At 38.8% G+C, this 5,000-nt stretch overlaps 1 long non-coding RNA gene across 1 annotated transcript; it reads left to right on the top strand.

The window, feature by feature from the left end:
• The first annotated feature begins 1,986 nt into the window (after positions 1 to 1,986).
• Positions 1,987 to 3,133, top strand: LOC140942302 (uncharacterized). Its single transcript, XR_012166525.1, has 2 exons — positions 1,987 to 2,122; positions 2,735 to 3,133. It is a non-coding gene; the product is annotated as an uncharacterized lncRNA (long non-coding RNA).
• The last annotated feature ends 1,867 nt before the right edge of the window (positions 3,134 to 5,000 follow it).

Genomic DNA, 5,000 nt, shown 5'->3' with positions numbered 1-5,000 from the left:
ATCAAAAACCTGTTGGATTTGGGCAAAATTTCTATAGCAGCTTTGGAAGGCGAACTCAAAAAGATCTGCTGAGCCAGCATTTTGCAGTCACTGACAAAACGTGGACAAACGCTAGAAATTCACAGCTGTCAACTCCCCTAAAAGATACCTTGTTCACCCCCCAAAAGTTGCATAGCCATTGATTTAAATTTCGCCTGGGTATTACAGTAGTCCAAAGAAAAAAGCTTATAAACAATGGTTATAAAATTTTAGGGGATCAAACGAGGTGTTAATATTACTGTGGGCAATGTTGTGAAAACCGTGAACTCTGTGTGGGTAGCCTGCGAAAACATCCGTTTCTCCATCGGCGAAGAGCGAGGAGAAACGGATGTTTTCGCAGGCTATGTATGGGTAAAGCCGCTGACCAATACTGCTGTGGGTCTTGCAAACAATGGCTTCAGGATTAATTGTAACGAATCTCTTCCATAATTAAAGATTTTTTTGGAAAATGATGTTGCAGAAAATTTTTGTAAATACAGCAAAATGAGCCCCCCTCCCCCCCTGAATTAAGCGTCTTCTGTAATTGTACCTCTTCCCCTCCAAAGCCTCCGCCTTTCTCTGGGACGTATTAAAATCCCTTTTTGTTTCACGCAAATCTTTTCGCTACTTCTTTCTACTGCTTTCGCACTCGTATTTTTTGCTTTGCTTAAGTTCTTAGCGGTTTCCTCTTAACATTCTCAGCTCGAATCATTTTGGGTCCGAATCTTGTGCCTCATACTGATGTATCAGCAAGAGCCTACTATGGCTCAAATGGCTCTTGGTATCAGTTAATCTACCTCGTTTCCAGGGTTCTCTCCTACCCTACCCTCTCTCGCTCCGTATGGTGGGTAGGAGAGAACCCTGGGAAAGAGGTTGTCAGTTAATTTGCTGCCTTTTACATACGTTGCTGCCATTATGGTCATGTAAAATCTCGCAAAAAAAAAAAAAAAATAGAGCAGTGAAGAAAGGTGCATGGTTTTTGGATCTTAGTTCTCTTAATCGAAACCAGTTTTTATGGCGTTTTCAATTTCAGACTTTATAACAGTCCAAAAAATTAGGGAATGTGCAATAATTATCAGGAGGGGAACTGAAAAACGAACCGAAAGTATCACTTAAAAAGTGAATTCGCATTGTTTCAAACTTCATCGATGTTACTCAATTTCAATTTTTTGTCAAATATTGGCGAACTTTTCTGAGGTTGAATCCAAAAGGACCGTATCTATGTTTAGAAAAAGAACGTTTTTGTGTTGTGGTCACCTACTCCATAAAGCGAGCACGTGAAATTAGGAAGTTTCATGTGATTGTCGCAGTCGTGCAACGACGGCAAAGAAATGTACAGAAGCGTGATGCACGTGCAGAGTTGTTGTGTTGTTAATATGAACCTGTTGCTTTTTTGCCGTTCTCGTTGCCGTCGCCGTCGTCGGTGGTTAAGCTTCCAATTGTTGTGATCCAGAAATTTTGCTACCATGGTGGCGTGACGTCACACTTCTCCTCTCTATTGGCCATTTTCGTGATGACGTCATTTGACTGCAACTACCAGAATTCATTTCAATTTGCTTGGGATTTCAGTGACAATTGTCCTTGTAGATACTTCTTAGCCGTCGTAGCACGACTACGACGTGAAACTTCCTACTATAAACTAGGTGAACACCACAAAATGTTTTTTTTTTTCTTTTTCTAATCTCAAATTCGGTCTTTTCGGACTTAACTCCAGAACATTTAGCCAACATTTGGCAAATTAATTGAAACAGAACGAGATCGATGAACTCTGAAACAGTTTTAAGTGACGTTTTTCGGTTTGTTGTCATCCAGAAATTTTGCTACCTTCGCAACGTTACGTAATGACTTCCCCAATCTTTTTCTCCATACTCCGCGTTCAGTGTAAAAAAGAAGTGGCTATTCTTGCCTGATATCATGCTGTTTGCTGTTTGCTATTTGCTGATAGCTATTTCTTTTCGTTTTCTGTTTTCAGAAACGAGACATTCTTACACGAACGAAGCAAGTTCGAGATGCTCTGAGAATAGAAAATGTCAAACTTCGACAAAAGTGTGGACTTCTTGGAAACGAACCGTTACTTAGAGATTATGAGCAAAGAAAAGAGCAGGTATTTACAGAAAGCACGCTCTGACTTGGTTTACCACTCCATAAAGCCGTTTGACATTTTTCACATGTTTCGATGGGTTTGCAATCGAAGTAATGCAAATCCAATCAAAATCCAATATATTTTTAAGGTATTTTCGCGCATTTCAAGGGTTTTATTTTGTACTTCTTTGAAACTACACGCTTACGTCTCCAAATTGACTGGTTCTGATTAAAGGAAACCCATCAAGGGCTTGAAAACTTGTAGAACACTTGTCTGCATAAATGGCAGATTGTTGGAGAGCACTCGCGATTGATTAATTGGTTGATTGATGATTTATTCATTAATCGATCAATTAATTAATTGATTGATTGATTGATTTCATTGGTTGACTGATTGACTGTCTGACTGATTTAATGATTGTTGTTTAACCGTTCGTCTCGACCTTGATTACAAATTCAAAGGCAACGAATTTTTTCAACTTTTTTCACTTTTGATTGTGAAGATAAAAGAACGAGGCATGTGCCAAGGTAAAAAAATAATTAGAACACTCACGGCATTATTGAGTTACCTTCCTCCTTTACTCAGTGCCAGCCGGGAGTAACTACTGATGAAAGTTTCGTTTTCCGTTTTTAGAGTGACGATCTACGAGAGAAAATCAATCAATTGAAAATGGCACACGCCGAGCTAACAATGAACTGCAGCGGAGTACGAACAAAGATAGAAGGAGCCAGGCTAGAAGAAAAACAACTTTAAAGTCCTCTGTAATTTATGAATTAATGTGTTTTACACGCATAGCTCATATCAAATAATATTTAACACATAGGTTCGTTTTCTAGAGTTTCAAGATTTGTATATATATAGTTATGGCCGTGTCATCTTGTAAATATCTCTATTTACTTTATTGTAGTATCTCTTGCCATCTCGAAACACTTTTCAACATACATGTGTCATGATAATTTCTCAATGTAAAAGAATTGTATAGTAATTGAAAAGGCATGCACAAAACGAAGTGGTTAATAAAGTTCGAAAACAGCAGTTTTTAAGTTTTTGCTCTAAAAAGGCTTTAGAGAGGCAACTTCAACAGAAGGTAACGGACAATAATCGCCTCCCTCAAATTATCGCCCCCCCCCCCCCCCTCCCTTCCTCGCCATCTTCTTTTTTTCTTAAAAGCCCAAGATGTGATTAGTTTTTTATTTAATGGGCTCAAGTTCCAGGGAGCACTATTTAATATACTCGCCTCCCTCGAATAATAGCCCCCTTTTGGTGCGAGGGAAAAAATAATCGCCCCCGGCCTTTAATTAAAGGAAATACGTTATTTACCTACTTTACTTTTTTTCGTCAACACATTCGAATTTGAAGTTGATTCTAATACAAATCTGTCGATCCTGATTGACGATCCTTGCGTCGAACTTTTCATGCCCTTAATCGACTAGTTTTAACTAGACTAGTATTAAAACACTGATAATAGGTTCGGTAAATTTGGCAGAAAAGTTTGACAACCATTAGTCCTGTCTTTTAAATTATGACAATTTAACGGTTAAGAGAAAATTCATTTTCATGAATGGGATGGGACTTTTTAAAACAATAAAACAATAAACCTAAGTTCTATTCCTGGTGGCGACAGAGGCGACGTGTCTTGGTACACGCATTCCGTGTCCAAAAGACCGTCTCCGAACAGAATCGCAGAAAACCGCTCCGATCATCTGGTCGGCGATTGGTTTCGACTAGTAAAAACGTAATTTTCCAACGTCTGACATGTGAGAGCGGAAGGGCCTCTTCCGTGGTAACGCTATACTGGTGGAAAGAACCAGATGCTTGCACTGAATCCTAACGGTGGATTTTATAGTCATTGATTCGATAGGGATCGTAAGATCGGATGTTGCTGAAAAGAGACGTAGCCGGCAAACCTCGAACCAGTGGCTACAAGAATTCATCCCTGATATAACTACTCGGACCTCCCACACTGATCTGTAAAGGGGCCCACGGATCGTCACTGGCCAATTCCTGGTTGGCATCCATGCTTTCTGCTAGAAGTTCTATTCCACGGTCCCTGTTAATTTTGTACGGGTGTTAATTCTGATGTAGATCGCCTCTTTGACCCTGCGTTTGTATCATTGATGACCACGGTGGCTACTAAATGTAGCAAAGAGGCATGTGACTGGGTAGGGCGCGTCTCTCAACGCGTAGTAGCGTGAAAAAAGGTGTACAGTTCGAGAAAAAGTAAAGAAGGAAAAGTATTAATCTTTTCTTCAGTAATTTTAGTCTTAGTAATTTAGTAATTTAGTCTTAGTAATATTAAAATCTTGTTATTGCTGGAGTGTGTTGTGCAAAGGTTAAAAGAAGGGACCCAACAGAATTGAAGAGGTCGAGCTCGAGGTCTCCTGTTTGTTGCCAGAAAGAACCACACCAGCGCAATTTTTTTTGTCCACTATTGAAGGAAACGTGAATTTGCTTCAATTTTAATTTGGTTCAACAATCCTCTCACATTTTGTACATTTTCAAAAATCTACGCCAAACCCACCTCTCTATAAGACATAATAAACGATCTCTCTCTTAGACAACCTAAATGTGTTTCACACAAATCCTTTCGCTACTTCCCCCGTTTCTTTTGCTTTCCCACTTGTATTTTTGAAAAAAAGAATAAAAAAGAACAGCGAAAAAGGTGCAGGAAATGAAAGTAACAATACGAACAAAATTCTACATGTTATGAATTCTTATTTTAACTCGCCATAAACGTATATTAACATAAATAGCAGTCAGGAGTCTACACTGACTAAGGCTGTTCTGTTATTAAAAAAAATGACATGCGTTATAATTTTAGCAGAAGATGATGTTGATTCTTTGAGAGTGAAAACGTTTTATTAATACTTAGCTAAGTTGTCTATACCCATGGCTTTTG

The sequence above is a fragment of the Porites lutea genome, chromosome 6, assembly GCF_958299795.1.
Source record: "Porites lutea chromosome 6, jaPorLute2.1, whole genome shotgun sequence".
In the NCBI taxonomy this organism is placed as follows: Eukaryota; Metazoa; Cnidaria; class Anthozoa; order Scleractinia; family Poritidae; genus Porites; species Porites lutea.
The sequence above is the reverse complement of the archived record's forward strand: the minus strand, read 5'-3'. Positions and strand labels throughout refer to the sequence as shown.